The sequence below is a fragment of the Phyllobates terribilis genome, unplaced genomic scaffold (assembly GCF_046119375.1).
Source record: "Phyllobates terribilis strain yellow unplaced genomic scaffold, ASM4611937v1 Scaffold_3__8_contigs__length_932513732, whole genome shotgun sequence".
In the NCBI taxonomy this organism is placed as follows: Eukaryota; Metazoa; Chordata; class Amphibia; order Anura; family Dendrobatidae; genus Phyllobates; species Phyllobates terribilis.
The window spans coordinates 886,191,997-886,214,349 of record NW_027362763.1 but is presented as its reverse complement, the minus strand read 5'-3'; the positions used below and the strand labels follow the sequence as shown (position 1 = coordinate 886,214,349).

General features: G+C 48.1%; 1 protein-coding gene across 1 annotated transcript in view; it reads right to left on the bottom strand.

The window, feature by feature from the left end:
* The window catches only part of LOC141257755 (sulfotransferase 6B1-like), a 117,022-nt gene that overhangs the window by 5,302 nt on the left and 89,367 nt on the right, over positions 1–22,353 (bottom strand). The window lies entirely within an intron of this gene.

Below are 22,353 nucleotides of genomic sequence, written 5' to 3'. Positions count from 1 at the left end.
TGGTTTTGCTGTTCCACGGTAAAAAATCTCTATTATTCAGGTTTTGGTAGTTTTTTCCGCAAAGAAAAACAGTAGTGTCTCCTGACTGTTGTGACACAAAAATATATCTGTTGAAAATAGTCTTGTGTAGGCCCAACATCCCAGTGTGGTTTTGCAGTTCCACGGGTCAAATCGCTGTACTATCCAGTTTTGGGCCTTTGGTATCTAAAAAAAAAGCAGTTTGAGTGTGTCGCTCACTGTTCAGCCGCAAATATCTCTATTTAAAAAAGTGTGGTATACCCCAGTAAACAATAACTGTGGTTTTCCTCTTCCACGGTTCTAATCTACTCTTTATTACCCTTTTTCCATTGATAGTGCAAGTGTAAGCTATTTTACTTCATTTACAATGGGCAAGGCGCGTGGCAAGGGACGTGGAAGTGGATGTTCTGGTGATGGCTCGTGCAGAGGACGGGGCCGTGGCCAAGGTGAAAATGTGCCACAACCAACAGCCACATCTTCTCGCTCCCACTTCTTGACCGAATTACTAGGGAAGCACAGAACAACACCAGTATTGAGAACTGATCAGTGTGAACAGGTTATTAATTGGATAGCAGACAATACTTCCAGTTACCTGGGCACCACCACCTCCGGTCTGTCTTCCACACGGTCAACTCTTAGTAGCCGTGAGTCTCAACCGCATACTCCTCCTCACCCTGATGCTCCTTCCTCCCACCATGCCGAGTGTCGTCAGACAGCAAGTGATCCCACACTTGGACACTCTGAAGAGCTGTTCACTGGTCCATTTCCATATTTGGGCCCCTCGCCTGATACGCTTGAAGTGGTAGAAGAGGAGATCCCATGTTGCGATGCCCAAATATTTGAACAGCCACGGCCACAGGAAGTCGACATTGGCAATCTGTCACAAGAGGTGGACGATGACGAGACACAATTGCCAGGAAGTGAGGAGGAGGATCGTGGTGCGCAAGTGGAAGAGGAGGAGGTGGTGGATGATCTAGTAACTGACCCAACGTGGAAGGAGGACATGCAGAGTGAGGCCAGCAGCACACAGGGGGAGGGAGGCAGAGTACCCCAACAGGCAGGAAGAAGCAGTGTGGTGGCCGCAGACAGAAGGCAGGCAACCGTTCCCCGTAACACCAACACGAGGGACGTTGCCAGTACAAGCGGTAGGTCTTCCAGAGTCTGGAAAATTTTTAAAGACTCTGCTGATAACCCCAAAAAGGCCATATGTTCCACCTGCCATGCCAGCATCAGCAGGGGTGACAAAACTACCAGCCTGACCACCACCAGCATGATCAGGCACATGGCAGCATAGCACCCGACTTTGTGGGGCGAAACCCAGGGTCCACGACCAGTGTCAGCGGGTGTCACCACTGCTTCTTCCACTGTTGTGCGTGCAATAGAACCCCCTGTTGTGTGTGCAAGGCAATCCCCTGTCCATACTGCATGTAAAGATGCCCCCTCCTCTCAGTCTTCACTTGTTATGGCAGTTTCTCAAGAAACAGCATCAACGTCCACGTCCACGTCCCACTGCAGCGTTCAATTGTCCATATCCCAGACCTTTGAACGAAAGCGGAAATTGGCAGCTTACGCCCCACAGGCCACAGTCCTAAATTCGCACATTTCACGACTGCTTGCATTGGAAATGCTGCCTTTTAGGCTGGTGGAGACGGAATCCTTCCGCAATCTTATGGCGGTGGCCGTCCCTCGGTACTCGGTCCCCAGCCGACACTATTTTGCCCGGTGTGCCATCCCCGCACTACACAAGCACGTGTCCCAAAGCATCTGCCGTGCCCTCAACAACGCAGTTACTGGGAGAGTCCACCTGACAATGGACACGTGGACAAGTGCTTGTGGCCAGGGACGGTACATCTCTCTGACGGCACACTGGGTAAACATAGTGGAAGCTGGGACCCAGTCGGACCTTGGGACGGAACACATCCTCCCCACACCGAGGATTGCGGGCCCTATGTCAGTCAGAGTTGCCCCCACAGTGTACAGCTCCTGCGCATCCTCCTCCTCCTCCTCATGTTCAGCCTCCATCTCAGATATTACCACATCAGTTACAAGCTGGAAGCATTGCAGTACTGCCTCCGCCAAGCGGCAACAGGCTGTGCTGAAACTCATAAGCTTAGGTGATAAACCTCACACTGCTTGTGAGTTGTGGACAGCTGTGAAAGAGCAGGCAGATCTGTGGCTGAGACCGCTGAACCTACATCCCTGCATGGTCGTGTGTGACAATGGCCGTAACCTGGTGACGGCTCTGAGGCGAGGTGAGATCACACACGTACCATGCCTGGCTCATGTGCTTAACCTCGTGGTTCAGCGGTTTCTTAAATCATACCCCGAGTTGCCAGATCTGCTCGTGAAAGTACGCCGCCTATCAGCTCATTTTCGCAAGTCGGCTACAGCTTCCGCCGCCCTTGCTGTGTTGCAGCAGCGTTTGCAGCTTCCGGCACACCGACTGGTGTGTGATGTCCCCACACGTTGGAACTCTACCCTCCACATGTTGCAAAGGATTAGTGAGCAGAAGAGAGCAGTTGTGGAGTACCAGCTGCAACAAGGCCGTCGATATTCAGGTCAGACTCCACACATAAGACCTCAGGAGTGGACCTGGATGTCTGACATATGTACCATCCTGACAAACTTTGAGAAGGCCACCAAGATGGTGAGTGACGATGACGCCATCATTAGTGTCAGCATCCCACTTGTCTGTCTTTTGCAACGCTCTCTGCAGAGAATTAAAGAGGAGGCATTGCAGCCAGAGTATGATGAGATGGATCAAGAAGCCGTAGTGGGCGATTACACACAGCCCAGCCTCATCTCATCCCAACGTGCATTGGGGGACAATGAGGGAGAGGAGGAGGAGGAAGAACAGGAGCTGCTATCATGCGCTGTAGACGGTAGTACCTGTACAAGTGTCATACCGTCGGTTCAGCGTCGGTGGCCTGAGGACAGGGGGGAGGAGGAAGAGGAGGAGGAGGAGGAGGAGAGCATGGTCAGTCGTCATCTTGGTGAGGACACGGAAATCTTGCCCGTTACCAGTCTGGCACGCATGGCTGACTTTATGTTACGCTGCCTTAACCGTGACCCTCGCGTTGTCAAAATGTTGGGTGACAGTCATTACTGGTTGGTGACACTTGTAGACCCCTGCTACAAGGAGAACTTTCACTCTCTTATTCCTGAGGTGGAGAGGTCTACAAAAATGGGGCAATACCAGAAGGCCCTTGCTGCAGAACTCTTAAAAAAATTCCCATCTGAACACGCTAGCGGCAGAGGTCACAGTTCGTTGCCCAACCAAGGCGTACAGGCGAGAGAGATGCAACTCCAATCCAGCAGAGGCAGGGGAACACTGTCAACATTCTGGGACAGTTTTCTGACACTCGCCCAGCTTACAGGCCCTGAGGCGCGGGGTACTCTCACAAGGAGTGGAAAGTTTCAAAAGATGGTGAGGGAGTACCTTGACGATCGTACCAGCGTCCTCCGTGATTCCTCTGTGCCTTTTAATTATTGGGTATCCAAGCTGGACACTTGGAATGAACTCGCTCTTTACGCCTTGGAGGTCCTGGCCTGCCCTGCCGCTAGCGTGTTATCGGAGCTGGGGGAATTATAACTGATAAGCGCACTCGCCTGTCAACTGACAATGCTGACAAGCTGACCCTTATCAAAATGAACAAGGGCTGGATTGGGCCAGACTTCTCATCACCACCAAATGACAGCAGAGTAACATAAAGTCAAATCCACTGTGTTATTTCGGGAGGTGTATTCACATGCACCGCTTCACACCCACACATGGGTATACGCTTCCTCGTTTCGGCTGTTTAATCTTCTTCTCCTTATCCTCAGCCTCCACCACCACTATACCACCAGGGTGCCAGCATTGCAAGTTCCTCCGTCCTAATTTTTGGCAGCTTTTGCTGGGAAAGCATAAGCAAATACCATGGGACACCCACTCCCCAATAATGGGACTTATGTTTGTAATATGCTGTACTGCATGGCTCTTGTAAGGGGCATTGCAAGTTGCTCCGTCCTAATTTTTGGCAGCTTTTGCAGGGAAAGCATAAGCAAATACTATGGGAGACCCACTCCCCAATAATGGGACTTATGTTTGTAATATGCTGTACTGCATGGCTCTTGTAAGGGGCATTGCAAGTTGCTCCGTCCTAATTTTTGGCAGCTTTTGCTGAGAAAGCATAAGCAAATACTATGGGAGACCCACTCCTCAATAATGGGACTTATGTTTGTAATATGCTCTACTGCATGGCTCTTGTAAGGGGCATTGCAAGTTGCTCCGTCCTAATTTTTGGCAGCTTTTGCTGGGAAAGCATAAGCAAATACTATGGGAGACCCACTCCCCAATAATGGGACTTATGTTTGTAATATGCTGTACTGCATGGCTCTTGTAAGGGGCATTGCAAGTTGCTCCGTCCTAATTTTTGGCAGCTTTTGCTTGCAAGGCATAAGCAAATACTATGGGACACCCACTCCCCAATAATGGGACTTATGTTTGTAATATGCTGTACTGCATGTGACGCTCCCCCTGGGCCGTGTGTACACTTGTGTGGGATACCCGGTGCCGGGTCTCTGGGGTCTGTAGTCTCCGTGGCGGTGACCCGGTCCCGTGGCTCAGGCTGGTCAAACCAGTGGCAATCTTTCTTAGGTTTTGAGGTTAATTGTCCGACTGCGCCACCCGTGGATTGCGGTCAGGGAGTACCACCGCTGCGAGGCAGACCGCTGAGGCTGGTGTTGTGTGCGCAGCATAAAATGGGATAACTCCCCTCGGGAGGAGTATAGCCTCAGGGCAGTGAGTGTGGATGATGGGGGTGATGGTGCATGAGCGCAGCAGGAATGACTCAGAGTCTTTGCAGTGCAGTTCAGGGTCTTTACTGATGATTATAAGGTAGACCCTCCTGGGAGAACTGGCTAGCATAAGAGGCCTGGTCAGTCTGTGAGCAAGCAGGAGTTCCCCTGGCCAGGTGGAGTTGTAGGCCTCCCCGTCTGTCTGCACTCTTCCTGGCTACCTTGCTGTAAGCGGGTAGAAGTAGCCCACGTCCCTGAGTGTACCGTGTAGTGCTCACACGTATGGCTGGTGACTTGGGGCCTTCTGTTAGCCTCCGCTCCACGACGGCAGTGCTGTTCCCTTGCTTGTGACTGAGCCTCCGGGCTTCTATGGCCAGAGGACCTGAAATCCCCTGCCGGCTGGTTTCTGCTGCTGGATATATAAGTCCTCACAGCTTCGGACTCCTCTGTCCGGTTCCTATTGTCTTCTGCCAGGGCGAGCTCTGCTCAGCTTCCAGCCCCTGGTCTTTAGCTCCTAGCTCCTACAGAGCTCCTTGCTGTTACTTTCCCTTGCTCTCACTCTGACTCTGACTGTTCTGTGACTCACTCAACCCCACCCCAGATCCAGTTTATAAGGGCAGAATTCTCCCCTCCCAGGACTGGGGCAGGAGGATGTTGCATGTTTAAGGGATCCTGACCAGGAAACCTCCCACTTGCTCTCCGACGTAATCTCTATTACTGTGGTGACCAGACCCCTGGGGTGCCACACATGGCTCTTGTAAGGGGCATTGCAGTACCTCATAATTTTTGGAAAGCATTCCATTCACTGCTTAGGCCAACAGTGCACAGGAGACCCAGTTGCTATAAATGGAAAAAAAGGTTTAGTTAATGCCCTCTGACCTCCATGTCATTTCCAAGGGGCATTGGAGTGCCTCGAAATTTTTGGTAGGCATTGCACTCACTGTATGCCCTATAACTGTGTAGCCGAACCGCTCCTTTTGTTACAGAAACATATCCTACAAGACATATCTGGTTGACTGGCCTGATATTGTTGTGAATGGTCCCTGTTCCTCCTGCTCTTTCTCCTTTGCCACTACCTCATCCATCATTTATCACCTGAAGCTTTGTTTTAACGGGAGTCATAGAACTTGGATAGTAGCAGGAAAACATCCAGCAATCCTCGGAGGAGGTAGGATATGCGCCAAAACGCTGAACTCCTCAGGCCTAGCCGCTACTACATACATGCGCTTGCATTACAACAAAACAAAGCAGATGCTAACTTCTATCATCCTCATCATGCTCCTCACCTTGGCACTCTCAACTCCCCTGATGGAGAAGCCAGGGCCCACCGGAGGAGTCTGATAGTCCGGTGGGCTTGGCCAATGCTGCCCTAAAGCAGGCCAGGCTAAGAAAAGTGTGGGAAAGGTTACCGGTACAAATAGGGGTGGCTTGGGACCGAGTATGGACACCCGGCCACCCCCTGGAGGCTGGGGAGCAAGCGGGGACACCCGGCCACCAGGCGGCTGGGGACTGAGTATGGATACCAGGCCGCCAACACAGCCATGGCGTGGTGGCCAGATTCCGCCTCCACATGCCTAAAAGGCCCAATTTAAAGTGCAAGCAAGCAAGCAGTATGGTATTGCAGCCTGGGGTGGGTGGGTGGCAGGCTGCATACTTGCGCTTGCATTGCAAGGAATGGGAGAGGTACAATTGAACACTGCCCTGGGACAAGGACTTGAATGGGGATAGTTGCAAGTCTGCAACGACAGGTGCAAGGTGGGAGGCATCTTCGCATGTACCATGAACAGGGGTTTGGCATGCACACACTACAGCGGAATAGGCTCTCCTTCTCACTAAATGCACTGGGGAGGGCACAGGTAATGTTTTGGTATACGCGCTTAATCTTATGTATAAGGCACACCAGGACAAATAGGGGCGGCTGGGGACTGAGTATGGATACCTCGCTGCCGAAGCAGGCATGAGGTAGTGGCCAGCTTCAGCCTCCTCTAAACTAAAAGGCCCCATTTCAAGTGCAAGCTAGCAGTATGAATTGCAGTCTGGGGGTGGGTGGGTGGCAGGCTGCACACTTACACTTGCATTAAAAGAAAACATAGCAGATGCTAACTTCTGTCATCATCATCATGCTCCTCACCTTGGCACTCTCAACTCCACCGATGGAGAAGTCAGGGCCCACCGGAGGAGTCTGGTTCTCTGGTGGGCTCGTCCAATGCTGCCTAAAGCAGGCCGGGCTAAGAAAAGTGTGTGGGGGGATGTTCCAAGGAGAAATGGGGGCGGCTGGGGACTGTTTATGGACACCCAACTGCCCACAGGCAGCTGGGGACCGTGTGGACACTCGGCCGCGGGGCGGCTGAGGACTGAGTATGGACACCCGGCCGCCGGGTGGCTGGGGACTAAGTATGGATTCCGGGCCGCCAACACAGCCATGACGTGGTGGCCAGATTCCGCCTCCACATGCCTAAAAGGCCCAATTTCAAGTTCAAGCAAGCAAGCAGTATGGTATTGCAGCCTGGGGGTGGGTGGGTGGCAGGCTGCATACTTGCGCTTATATTGCAAGGAATGGGGGAGGTACAATTGAACACTGCCCTGGGACTAGAACTTGCATGGGGATAGTTGCAAGTCTGCATCTTCTGATGCGGCAAGGATCACTTATGATGGGCACACTTTTAGACAGTGACCTGTGAGTCAGAGATGCTTCCAGGGGTCTTCCCCATGCTGTTCCCATGTCTTTTCAGCACTTTATGCTTGTGTCACACAGCACATGGCCAGATAAGGTTGTAAAATGTTAAAATGACATTTCCCGGTGAATGCATTTGTCATAGTTGAAAGCAATACAAAAGTGCAAAAACGCATAAAAAATGCTACTTGTGAACATAGCCGAAGGTGTGGAGGAGTATTTTTGTTTTTGGTAATTTATTTTAACTTATACACAAGTCTTTTCCCTGGAAAGGATGTTCCTTAACATATTTCACAGGAAAAAAGTTTCACTTTCGTTTTATTGTGAGCCTGTAAAAGTGGCTTAATACCTCTGACCACGTTGTTGACAGCAGTGACCTGGGGGTCAGAAATGCTTCCTGGGGCGATCCCCATGCTGTCCCCATGTCATTTGAGCACTGTCACTATCGTTTTGGGCACTTGTTAGGCTTTTAAAAGACTGCCGGGGGTGCCACCGCAAAAATGCTCGAGTCTCCCATAGACTAACATTGGGCTCGTTGCTCGAGTCGAGCACCCGAGTATCACGGCGAGCTCGGCCCGAGCTTCGAGCACCCGAGCATTTTAGTGCTCGCTCAACACTAATAATTATGTTAAATCGATAGCATATGCTTGGCAATCCTGTACTTTTCAATGGAGAAAGTCTCACATTTGTTACAACCTCTCCACTCAAAACACACAACGGGGCCCCGTTCTTAAGATCCCCATTTGGTGTACATTTAGAGCATATCCTGTGAAGGCGCCATATTTCTACAAGATGGGAATAACCCTTTAATCAGCGAGTGATTCTGTTTCTTAACGTGCATATTCTTCTGGGCATATTATGTCTATATGGAGCCTCCAGGTCGTACAGATCCACAATATTTCACCATTAGAACTCTCTGATCCTACTGTACCTTTATATGGTATATGCCTCTGATTTCATATGGAGGATTTTTCTGTTAGATTATTACAGAGTCTGATGGAAAAAATGGCATGCTCTGTATGTTGTGGAGACTTATATCTTACCCAGATAACGTTTTGACTATGTTCTGTCATTTTAGAACAAATATTGTACTCTTAATGGAACATATCTCTTCTGTAATGGTGGCATCCGAACCTTCAGGAGGGAGACGCATAAGATTACCATACACCATTTGTCTCCATCCTGTAAGGGTTAACTGGTGGGATATTTCTCCCAATTGTTGTAGTTTACGGTACAGTCATAGGTAGTAAATTTTGCCCAGAGATGGTCTGGAGTTGGTGAAATGTGTGAGCGAATTAGAGAGTTGTGAAGGTAGAATTTATGTTCCCAGCCACAACCTGGATTGGTAGGCTTGGATTGGTAGGCCTGGATTGGTAGTTTTGGATTGGTAGGCTTGGATTGGTAGGTTTGGATTGGTAGGCTTGGATTGGTAGGCTTGGATTGGTAGGTTTGGATTGGTAGGCCTGGATTGGTAGGCCTGGATTGGTAGGCTTGGATTGGTAGGCCTGGATTTATAGGCCTGGATTGGTAGGTTTGGATTGGTAGGTTTGGATTGGTAGGCCTGGATTGGTAGGTTTGGATTGGTAGGCTTGAATTGGTAGGCTTGGATTGGTAGGCTTGGGTTGGTAGGCCTGAATTGGTAGGCTTGGATTGGAAGGCCTGGATTGGTAGGCCTGGATTGGTAGGCTTGGATTGGTAGGCCTGAATTGGTAGGCTTGGATTGGTAGGCCTGGATTGGTAGGTTTGGATTGGTAGGCCTGAATTAGTAGACTTGGATTGGTAGGCCTGGATTGGTAGGCTTGGATTGGTAGGCCTGGATTAGTAGGCTTGGATTGGTAGGCTTGGATTGGTAGGCCTGTTTATTAAACAAGCTTTGTACACGTTTAAATATTTTTTGTTTCTGATGCCTTGTGTGTGATGCCTTGAGTGATACCTTGGTACTTGCCTCACCCGCCATACTTTTTATTTAGTTGTAGTCATGGCCATGAAAGGGATTAGTCACTCAGTAAACTGAGTCGACAGCTGTAAATGGTTAACAGACTTAAAGGGGTATTCCCATCTCCAAGTTCCTATCCCAATATGTAGTAGATGTAATAATTAGCAAAATACCTCCAATTAGAAATTTAGTATAGTTCTTCTGATTCGATATTTCGTTTACTCCATGCAGAGCATTACAGTAGCTTATGTATCCATGGTTACGACCACTAACAGCTAATTAACTATCAGTATATGAGTGGTTGTAACTATGGATACCTAAACTACTGAAATGCCCTGTACATTGGGTAGTGAATCAGAAGAACTATACTACATTTCTAAATGGAGATATTTGCTAATATTATTACATCTAGTATATATTGGGATAGGATATTGGAGATGGGAATACCCCTTTAAACCTCAGATAACATTATTTTCCTACAGATATGGTGTTAGTATGTAAGTAAATAATGTTACAATGCTTCTTGGCCTCTATACTGAAAGTGTGGCTGCTAAGAAAAAATTAACTTATTTTCTCCCCAAAGCTGGCTTTCAGTTATGAGAGCGGGCACAGAGTGTCTACAGTCAACGCTGACAGCAGTGCTCACTATACTGTGAGCATGCCCCGGAACGTTGATAGCTCTCTCTGAATAAATGCACTACTGAGCCATATTGGTCACCATACCCATAGTTTTTATTATTTTCAGTAGACAAAGTTCTGTAAGTTTTTTATGCAGAACACACTATTTTGTATTGGTGCCAAACAGTAAAAATGATATGTTAACTTTATTCTGTGTATCGATATTTTTATGCTTTATTAATTATTAAAACTGAGATTTGTGATTATATATATACTGTATATATATAATTATTATTATTATTTTTTTTACAGTTAAACATATATATATATTTTTTATTAGTACTAGTCCCACATGGGAATTTGGACCTGCAATCCTTTGATCACATTCATAATACCCTGTATAATCTATGTTGTACATTGCATTATCTAACCTGTCAGTGTTGACTAACAACCTAACAGACCCCACCCACGGCAGGATATAATAAGCTTAGGGATATGGTAATCATAGAGGCCATTGTCTGGCCTCCTGTTGTCAAAGTAGTCATCAACACCTCGCGATCGCACTGCGGCGGTGTCAATGGGCTTGCAAAGAAAGAGATCTCTTTTGACAAACTTCTTACTTGCTGCTGTCACTATGGACAGTGGTATATGAGGGGTTAATACTAGTGTTGAGCCACCCCCGTAGTGTTCGGGTTCGGTTCGGTTCGTCGAACACCGGGATGTTCGAGGAACTGTTCGTCGAACTGTTCGTCGAACACCTTAGAACACCGTCGAACACCGTTAAAACCAATGGCAGGCAAACAAAAACACATAGAAACACATAGAAAACACCTGCAAAGGTGTCCAAAAGCTGACAAACTGCTCAGAAGACACTCTCTTTAAAAAAGCCGGCCGGCAAATTCAGCAGCGGCATACACCGGTACCCGACAATTTAGACAAGAAGGAATAGAGCATCACACATAGATTAGATAGATAGAAACATGTCAGTCACACATATAAGAAGCACAGTGACAGTGTTGGTTACTGCACTTGTCATTTAGTGTAAAGGATTTATTAAAAAAAATATTAGTGTTTTCATGCACCGTCTCTTTAAAAAAGCCGGCCGGCAATTCAGCATCTGTACCCGACAATTTAGAACAGAAAGAATAGAGCTTCACACATAGATTAGATAGATAGAAACATGTCAGTCACATATATAATAAGTACAGTGATAGTGTTGCTTACTGTACTTGTCATTTAGTGTAAAGGATTTATTTAAAAAAATAATAGTGTTTTCATGCACTGTCTCTTTAAAAAAGCCGGCCGGCAATTCAGCAGCGGTACCCGACAATTTAGAACAGAAAGATAGAGCATCACACATAGATTAGATAGATAGAAACATGTCAGTCACATATATATGAAGTACAGTGATAGTGTTGGTTACTGTACTTGTCATTTAGTATTAAAATAAAGGATTTATTATTAAAAAAATTGGCGTGGGGTTCCCCTTAATTTTAGGCTCTAGCGGAGGTTAAGCAGACGGCTGGGGCAGATGTTTGAAGCCTGGGAAGGGGGTAATACCCACGGAGCTTCCCAGGCTACTAATATCAGCCCCCAGCTGAATACATAGCCTTTACTAGCTATTAAAATGGGCGACCCCCCCAAAAAAATGACGTGGGGTCCCCCCTAATTTAATAGCTAGCAAAGGCTAGGCAGACAGCTGGGGGCTGATATTAATAGCCCAGGAAGGGAGCCATGAATATTGGCCCCCTCCCAGGCTAGAAACACCAGCCGTCAGCCGCCCCAGAAATGGCGCATTCATAGGATGCGCCAATTCTGGCACTTAGCCTCGCTCTTCCACGCTGCCCTGGTGCGGTGGCAGGGGGTAATAGGGTTGGGGTTGATGTCAGCTTATAATGCCAGCTGACATCAAGCCCAGGTTAGTAATGGAGAGGCGTCTATAAGACACCCCCATTACTAACCCCATAGTCAAAGTTAAAAAAAACACAAACACCCAGAATAAAGTCCTTTAATTGAAATAAAGACACAATCCTTTATTGTTCTAAATTAAACCATACTTACCATCACGCCCATTCCAGCTGAAGCCAACGATCTCCTGCAATAAAAGAAAAATAATAAAGCAACCTCATCCTTACCTTTCCATGGTTCCCACGACAGCTTCAGCTCTGCTACATCGAGATGACAGGCTGGACCGCAGCAGAACGCTGCCATCCAGCCTGTCATCCCGCAGACACTGAGAAGCGCAGGCTTGCTTGCGCTGCTCAGCGTCTCTCTGTGACGACATCCAGATGAGCCGAGTTCATGTCCAATGAACTCGGCTCACCTCATGCACGTCACTGACAGCGTGGGAAAATTCTCACGCTGAAGCGCTGATTGCAGGAGAATTTTCCCACGCTGTCAGTGACGTGCAGGAGGTGAGCTGAGTTCATTGGACATGAGCTCACCTCATGCACATCACTGACAGCGTGGGAGAATTCTCCTGCACTCAGCACTTCAGCGTGAGAATTTTCCCACGCTGTCAGTGACGTGCATGAGGTGAGCCGAGTTCATTGGACATGACCTCGGCTCATCTGGATGCCGTCACAGCGAGACAGTGAGGAGCGCAAGCATGCCTGCGCTTCTCAGTGTCTGCGGGATGACAGACTGGATGGCAGCGTTCTGCTGCGGTCCAGCCAGTCATCTCGATGTAGCAGAGCTGAAGCTGTCGTGGGAACCATGGAAAGGTAAGGATGAGGTTGGTTTATTATTTTTCTTTTATTGCAGGAGATCGTTGGCTTCAGCTGGAATGGGTGTGATGGTAAGTATGGTTTAATTTAGAACAATAAAGAATTGTGTCTTTATTTCAATTAAAGGACTTTATTCTGGGTGTTGTGTTTTTTTTAAATACTTTACTAGAAATTCATGGCGGTCATGTCTAATACTGGCGTGACCCCAGGAATTTTGGGCTTGGGGCCAGCTGATAATACCAAGCTGGCCCTAACCCCTTTATTACCCAGTGAGCCACCGCACCAGGGCCCTGGATGAGTTGGGTACAGCGCCAGAAGATGGCGCTTCTATGAACGCGCCATTTTCCGGGGTGGCTGCGGACTGCAATTTGTAGCGGGGGGGGGCCCAGAAAGCTTGGGCCTCCCTGCGCTGCAGATTCCAGCCCCCAGCTGCCTAGTTGTACCTGGCTGGACACAAAAATAGGGCGAAGCCCCACGTACTTTTTTTTTAATTATTTCATGAAATTCATGAAATAATTAAGAAAAAAAGGGCTTCCCTATATTGTTGTGTCTGGCCAGGTACAAATAGGCAGCTGGTGGTTGGGGGCAGTCCGTTCCTGCCTGCTGTACCTGGCTGGACACAAATATAGTGCGAAGCCCCACTTCAATTTTTTTAAATTATTTCAGGAAATTCATGAAATAATTTAAAAAAAATTGACGTGGGGCTTCGCACTATATTTGTGTCCAGCCAGGTACAGCAGGCAGGAACGGGCTGCCCCCAACCACCAGCTGCCTATTTGTACCTGGCCGGACACAACAATATAGGGAAGCCCTTTTTTTCTTAATTATTTCATGAAATAATTTAAAGAAAATTGACGTGGGGCTTCGCCCTGTTTTTGTGTCCAGCCAGGTACAACTAGGCAGCTGGGGGCTGGAATCCGCAGCGCAGGGAGGCCCAAGCTTTCTGGGCCACCCCCGCTGCAAATTGCAGTCCGCAGCCACCCCAGAAAATGGCGCGTTCATAGAAGCGCCATCTTCTGGCGCTGTACCCAACTCATCCAGGGCCCTGATGCGGTGGCTCACTGGGTAATAAAGGGGTTAGGGCCAGCTTGGCATTATCAGCTGGCCCTAAGCCCGAAATTCATGAGGTCACGCCAATATTAGACATGACCACCATGAATTTCTAGTAAAGTATTTAAAAAAAACACAACACCCAGAAAAAAGTCCTTTAATTGAAATAAACACACAATTCTTTATTGTTCTAAATTAAACCATACTTACCATCACGCCCATTCCAGCTGAAGCCAACGATCTCCTGAAATAAAAGAAAAATAATAAAGCAACATCATCCTTACCTTTCCATGGTTCCCATGACAGCTTCAGCTCTGCTACATCGAGATGACAGGCTGGACCGCAGCAGAATGCTGCCATCCAGCCTGTCATCCCGCAGACACTGAGAAGCGCAGGCTTGCTTGCGCTCCACAGTGTCTCTCTGTGAGGGCATCCAGATGAGCCGAGTTAATGTCCAATGAACTCGGCTCACCTCATGCACGTCACTGACAGCGTGGGAAAATTCTCCTGCACTCAGCGCTTCAGCGTGGGAGAATTCTCACACTGAAGCGCTGAGTGCAGGAGAATTCTCCCACGCTGTCAGTGACGTGCAGGAGGTGAGCTGAGTTCATTGGACATGAGCTCACCTTATGCACGTCACTGACAGCGTGGGAAAATTCTCCTGCACTCAGCGCTTCAGCGGGAGAATTCTCACGCTGAAGCGCTGAGTGCAGGAGAATTTTCCCACGCTGTCAGTGACGTGCAGGAGGTGAGCTGAGTTCATTGGACATGAGCTCACCTTATGCACGTCACTGACAGCGTGGGAGAATTCTCCTGCACTCACCGCTTCAGCTTGAGAATTTTCCCACGCTGTCAGTGACATGCATGAGGTGAGCCGAGTTCATTGGACATGAACTCGGCTCATCTGGATGTCGTCACAGAGAGACGCTGAGCAGCGCAAGCAAGCCTGCGCTTCTCAGTGTCTGCGGGATGAGAGGCTGGATGGCAGCGTTCTGCTGCGGTCCAGCCTGTCATCTCGATGTAGCAGAGCTGAAGCTGTCGTGGGAACCATGGAAAGGTAAGGATGAGGTTGCTTTATTATTTTTCTTTTATTGCAGGAGATCGTTGGCTTCAGCTGGAATGGGCGTGACGGTAAGTATGGTTTAATTTAGAACAATAAAGGATTGTGTCTTTATTTCAATTAAAGGACTTTATTCTGGGTGTCTGTGTTTTTTTTAACTTTGACTATGGGGTTAGTAATGGGGGTGTCTTATAGACGCCTCTCCATTACTAACCTGGGCTTGATGTCAGCTGGCATTATAAGCTGACATCAACCCCAACCCTATTACCCCCTGCCACCGCACCAGGGCAGCGTGGAAGAGCGAGGCTAAGTGCCAGAATTGGCGCATCCTATGAATGCGCCATTTCTGGGGCGGCTGACGGCTGGTGTTTCTAGCCTGGGAGGGGGCCAATATTCATGGCTCCCTTCCTGGGCTATTAATATCAGCCCCCAGCTGTCTGCCTAGCCTTTGCTAGCTATTAAATTAGGGGGGACCCCACGTCATTTTTTTGGGGGGGGTCCCCCATTTTAATAGCTAGTAAAGGCTATGTATTCAGCTGGGGGCTGATATTAGTAGCCTGGGAAGCTCCGTGGGTATTACCCCCTTCCCAGGCTTCAAACATCTGCCCCAGCCGTCTGCTTAACCTCCGCTAGAGCCTAAAATTAAGGGGAACCCCACGCCAATTTTTTTAATAATAAATCCTTTATTTTAATACTAAATGACAAGTACAGTAACCAACACTATCACTGTACTTCATATATATGTGACTGACATGTTTCTATCTATCTAATCTATGTGTGAAGCTCTATTCTGTCTGTTATAAATTGTCGGGTACCGCTGCTGAATTGCCGGCCGGCTTTTTTAAAGAGACAGTGCATGAAAACACTATTATTTTTTTTGATAAATCCTTTACGCTAAATGACAAGTACAGTAAGCAACACTGTCACTGTACTTCGTATATATGTGGCTGACATGTTTCTATCTATCTAATCTATGTGTGATGCTCTATTCTGTCTGTTATAAATTGTCGGGTACCGCTGCTGAATTGCCGGCCGGCTTTTTTAAAGAGACGGTGCATGAAAACACTATTATATTTTTAAATAAATCCTTTACACTAAATGACAAGTACAGTAATCAACACTGTCACTGCACTTCTTATATATGTGACTGACATGTTTCTATCTATCTAATCTATGTGTGATTCTCTATTCCTTCTATTCTAAATTGTCGGTACCGCTGCTGAATTGCCGGCCGGCTTTTTTAAAGAGACGGTGCATGAAAACACTATTATTTTTTTTGATAAATCCTTTACGCTAAATGACAAGTACAGTAAGCAGCACTTTCACTGTACTTCGTATATATGTGGCTGACATGTTTATATCTATCTAATCTATGTGTGAAGCTCTATTCTTTCGGTTCTAAATTGTCGGGTACAGGTGTATGCCGCTGCTGAATTGCCGGCTTTTCATGTTTCACTGTTGGCACTGTTCCCATCGATTTGGGCAATCCCTGCATGATTGGTGCTCTAAATAGCGCCAGACATGCAGGACACGCTTTTGGTGCACGAACAGTTATCGAACATAACCTCGAACAGCCGAATTTTTTGCAAATCGTTCGGGTTCGTCGAACAACTCGAACACCGCCCAAAACAGCTCGAATTTGAGATTGGCGAACAGTTCTAGTCGAACACCGCTCATCTCTAGTTAATACATTGGAGTAGAGTTGGCTCAAGTTCCAACATGCAGCAAGAGCTCAGATGTGTATTACAGCTGGCTACTGCTGCAGATGGCTCAGGTACAACTCTTGAGGTCGTGCCATATCTCTAGCGTAAGTGTACGCCAGAGTTCAGAAAATCAACTGCAATCTTGATGTACAATTACATAATTTTTCAGGAAGGGGTTAATGTTATGTATTGAGAATTTGAGTTTAAAAGGTTTGTTCCCAACTATGACAACCCCTTCTCGATCTGAATGTTTGCCAATGTGAAAATAAAAACACTTATACTCACCTCCCGTGCCACCGTAGTTTCAGAGGTGTCGGCACTCACGCTCCTGGGGCTCACATGAGTTTCTTATGACACGTGAGCCCTGCGCCCAATCAGCACTGGCCTCACTGTCTCCGCCTTCGGACATATACTTAATCAAGAGGAAGTGAGCGCTGCCGCTGACCGCTCACTTTCTCTTGATTACTAATGTGTCCGAAGGCGGAGACAATGACACCATGTTATGGGCTTTGCAGTGGGACCCAGCAAGACTTGCCCCAAACCAGCAAAGGTGCAGCCACAGACACACTTGGCACAAACTGCCCAGCTAGGTGAATCCTTGACAGTACTCTTCACCTAGCTTTCAGTAAATGGAAGGGGGCTGAGCCCTTCCCAGACCCCCTGTCGCTGGACAGCTGGCATCTTGTGACACGGTCAGTGCCTAGTCAAGAACCAGGTGAGTTCCTCTGCAAGAACCCCAGGAAGTGTAAACAGAAGAGAAAATGAGAAAACCCCTGAAAAGATAGCAACACTAATGCTAGCACCACTCACCACCACAGCACATAGGAACTGCAATAAGCAGCAAAGCACTGAGCAGGGAGCAGGACTAAATATCCTGACTAATAATCAGGTGTTGAATACCTCCCAATCATCCCAAGGCAGCCACTCCCTGCTAGCTTGCACAGCAGAATGAACATAATTCCACCACTTAGTGCCAGACAAAGCAGCGTCCTGCATTGCATGGCAACCATGGAAATCAGTGAGAGACAAGGCATCCCGAGTCATCACACATCCTACAACACCAGAAAGCGATGCTTCATAAGATTGGGGCAGTCTCTGTGCACACGTAGTAGCTCCGCCTCCAGTGTCAGGACAATGGTGGCACCCGTGACTGTAATAGCATAGCACTGGACCTGCTCCTTTCCCAGGTGGGAGTGACGTGCCCCCTGGGCCATGGGGTACCCGGTGCCGGGCCAGTAGATGCTGGGGGTTGTAGTCACAGTGGCGGTGACCCGGTCCGTGACCCAGGGCGGTCAATCCAAGGGAAATTATATATATATAGGTTTTATTAAAGAGTCCGACTACGCCACCTGTGGAATGCGGCTAAAGGGGTCCGCCACTGCGGAACAGTCCTCTGAAGCTGGTGGTTTTGCAGCAAGGATGGTACGACTCCCCACAGGAAGAGTTAGCTTCAGGGCAGTGTGTGGATGTTGGTGGTTGTGCAGGGTGTCGTAGTGCAGTAATAACCACAGAGTCAGTATAGTGCAGTCCCAGGGTCTTTACTGATGACAATTAGGCAAGCCTGGATTGGGATACTGGCTAGAGGTAAGAGTCCGGTCAGCCTTGAAGCAAACATAGAGTCATCCTTGCCAGGTGAAGTTGTAGGCCTCCCCTTCTCACTATACTCTTTGGCTTTGCTGCTTGTAGCTGTGCTATAGCCCACGTCCCTGAGTGTAATATTCTATTCTCACCCGTATGGCTGGCAGCTCGGGCCTTGCTCATGCGTCGCTCCCACGTGGCAGTGCTGGTCCCTCTGTGCTGCTGAGCCTCCAGGCGTCTGATGGGGGCCAGGAGACCTGCAATCCTCTGCCCTACGGTATCTACTGCTGGGCCTTCAGTACCCCACAGCCTCGGACTCCGGTGTCCGGTTCTCTGTGTTTCTCTAGCTAGGACGAGCTACCTCAGCTCCAGTCCCTAGTTCTTGTCTCCTTGACGTCCTAAACCCAACTCCTGACACCAAGACTCACTAACCCTCCCCCAGATCCCAGTTGCCAAGGGGAGGTGACTCCCCTTGCTGGTCTGGAGCCAGGAAAGTGTTGCATGTTTAGTATCCCTGACTAGGGGATCCTTTTTGCTTCCAGGCATGGCATTACCTCTTTTGAGTGAGGCAAAGCCACTGTGGCGACCGGACCCCTGGGGTGCCACAGGAGCACAGAATCATGATTCCTAACACGCCAGAGCTGATTGGGTTCTGGGCACTCATGTCATAACAACCTCATGTGAACCCCGGGAACACCGCACGGGAGGTGAGTATCAGTGTTTTTATTTTCATGGGGGGGTAAACATTCAGATGGAGAAGGAGTGGTCCTAGAAGTGTAGCTCTATCACCTGTTGATTACCACCGATTCTATCTTTCTGAATCCTGTTATTTTATAGCATGGAAAGATTCACTTAAAACATAACCTTTAATAATCCATTTAAAATCAATAATGATACCAGACTCTGGACTTAATCATAAATACAAATAGAGAAATTCTACTAGGTCCACAAATGGGTTTCAAAGACCCACATTCATAGTCATAAGGAAGGACCTATAGGTACTAATTGTAATTTACTCTTTCTATTCTTTGACACTAAGCACCTTGAAGCACTGAAGCACTTTTCTGCTCCATGAAATGGAGAGCGGTTTGGACTTCAGGAGCTTCATTTTTTAAAACTCCCCCTAAGGGTATGGGCACATGATCCAGAGCCGCTGCATGTTTGACGCTGCATGTTATGCAGCATCAAACCAGCAGCGTCCAGATGTTACAGAATAGTGGATAGGATTTATAGAAATCCCATGTCCACTATGCATATCTGGGCACCTGCGGATCACCCGCAGAAACTGCCATGTAGACACCAGCATAGTCTAGACCGCAGCATGTCAATTTCTCTTGCAGGTCCGCATGCGTGCTTTCCCCATAGACCTAACCTCTATGAGGCAAGTCCGCAGGTGAAAAAAAAATGGCGCCACTCATTTGCATAATGAGCGGAAGCCGTGCGGCTATTCCGCAGTGTCGGGGCCACAGCTGGCTCCGGTCAGTGACCCTTGCAAGTACATTCCCCTGATGACATATGTATTGTTAAGGTGACTTCATTCTGTAAGCAGGATTGTCTGCTGTATGTTGTTTGAAGTAGGAGTGTCTATACTTTACAATTAGTACCTATAAGTCCTTTTGACTAGGAATTTAGGTCTTTGAAACCCATTTGTGGACCTAACAGAATTTCTCTATTTGTATTTATGATTAAGTCTAGGGTCTGGTATACTTATTTATTTTAAATGGTTGTCCTAGTAGTACACAACCTCTTTAATAAAGGTTGTGGCTATAGAACTTTTATCCTTCAATCATTGTATTCATGTCAGTTATTTACCGTATTTTTCAGACTATAAGACGCACCTAGGTTTTAGAGGAGGAAAATAGAAAAAAATGTAAGCAAAAAATGTGGTCACGATACCCTGTTAAGGAGGGGGTCTGCTGCTGACACTGGAATAGGGGTAATGTCCCCCAATTCTGATAATATCCCCCATCCTTTTAGATATGCCCCCCTTCCTATTATACATGGCCCCCATCCCCATCTTGGTATGCATGGCACCCCTCCATCCTGATATGCATGGCACCCCTCCATCCTGATATGCATGGCACCCCTCATCCTCATCCTGGTATGCATGGCACCCCTCATCCTTATCCTGGTATGTATGGCCCCCTCATCCTTATCCGGATATGTATGGCCCCCTCATCCCTATCCTGGTATGTATGGCCCCCTCACCCTTATCTTGGTATGTATGGACCCCTCATCCCAGTCCTTGTATGCATGGCACCCCACATCCCTATCCTGGTATGCATGGCATCCCTCATCCTTATCCTGGTATGCATGGCACCCCTCATCTTTATCCTGGTATGCATGGCACCCTTCATCCTTATCCTGGTATGCATGGCCCCCTCATCCTTATTCTGGTATGCATGGCACCCCTCATCCTTACCCTGGTATGTATGGCCCTCTCATCCTTACCCTGGTATGTATGGCCCCCTCATCCTTATCCTAGTATGCATGGTCCCCTAATCCCCATCAGGTTGCACATAAAAAAATAAACACTCCTACTCACCTTTCTTCTCTCTCCTCCAGCGCTGCATCCTGTCTGCCCCCACTGATCTCTACATGTGAGCCGCGCAGGATGTCACTACCATGCGCGGCTCACAAGGAGAGATTAGCTGCCGGAAATCACTGCTCCCCACACTGGGACTGTGTGCACGGGGAGCAGTGACTTCATGCTCCTTAATAGCCGGCACACAGTGTAGCCGCAGCGCGGTTCCTGCTGCTGCCGGGCGATCGTGTGTGCCCGCTGTTAAAGGGCATGAATATTCACCCCCTCCCCATGCCCATGGGCGTGGGGAGGGGGTGAATATTCATGCCCTTTAATAGCGGCACACGCGATCGCCAGGCAGCAGCAGGAGCCACGCTTCTGATACACTATGTGCCGCTATTAAGGAGCATGAATATTCAGTGCTCCCCACGCCTATGGGCGTGGGGAGCACTGAATATTCATTTTCTTTAGCAGCGGGGACAATGTAGGCTGCAGCATGCGGCTGCTGCCTCCTGTGCCCCGCTCCTCCGCCGCAACCGCTCCCCCCAGCACAGTATATGTACAGTACAGACCAAAAGTTTGGACACACCTTCTCATTTAAAGATTTTTCTGTATTTTCATGACTATGAAAATTGTACATTCACACTGAAGGCATCAAAACTATGAATTAACACATGTGGAATTATATACTTAACAAAAAAGTGTGAAACAACTGAAAATATGTCTTATATTTTAGGTTCTTCAAAGTAACCACCTTTTGCTTTGATGACTGCTTTGCACACTCTTGGCATTCTCTTGATGAGCTTCAAGAGGTAGTCACCGGAAATGGTCTTCCAACAATCTTGAAGGAGTTCCCAGAGATGCTTAGCACTTGTTGGCCCTTTTGCCTTCACTCTGCGGTCCAGCTCACCCCAAACCATCTCGATTGGGTTCAGGTCTTGTGATTGTGGAGGCCAGGTCATCTGGCGTAGCACCCCATCACTCTCCTTCTTGGTCAAATAGCCCTTACACAGCCTGGAGGTGTGTTTGGGGTCATTGTCCTGTTGAAAAATAAATGATGGTCCAACTAAACGCAAACCGGATGAAATAGCATGCCGCTGCAAGATGCTGTGGTAGCCATGCTGGTTCAGTATGCCTTCAATTTTGAATAAATCCCCAACAGTGTCACCAGCAAAGCACCCCCACACCATCACACCGCCTCCTCCATGCTTCACGGTGGGAACCAGGCATGTAGAGTCCATCCGTTCACCATTTCTGCGTCGCACGAAGACACGGTGGTTGGAACCAAAGATCTCAAATTTGGACTCATCAGACCAAAGCACAGATTTCCACTGGTCTAATGTCCATTCCTTGTGTTCTTTAGCCAAAACAAGTCTCTTCTGCTTGTTGCCTGTCCTTAGCAGTGGTTTCCTAGCAGCTATTTTACCATGAAGGCCTGCTGCACAAAGTCTCCTCTTAACAGTTGTTGAAGAGATGTGTCTGCTGCTAGAACTCTGTGTGGCATTGACCTGGTCTCTAATCTGAGCTGCTGTTAACCTGCGATTTCTGAGGCTGGTGACTCGGATAAACTTATGCTCAGAAGCAGAGGTGACTCTTGGTCTTCCTTTCCTGGGGCGGTCCTCATGTGAGCCAGTTTCTTTGTAGCGCTTGATGGTTTTTGCAACTGCACTTGGGGACACTTTCAAAG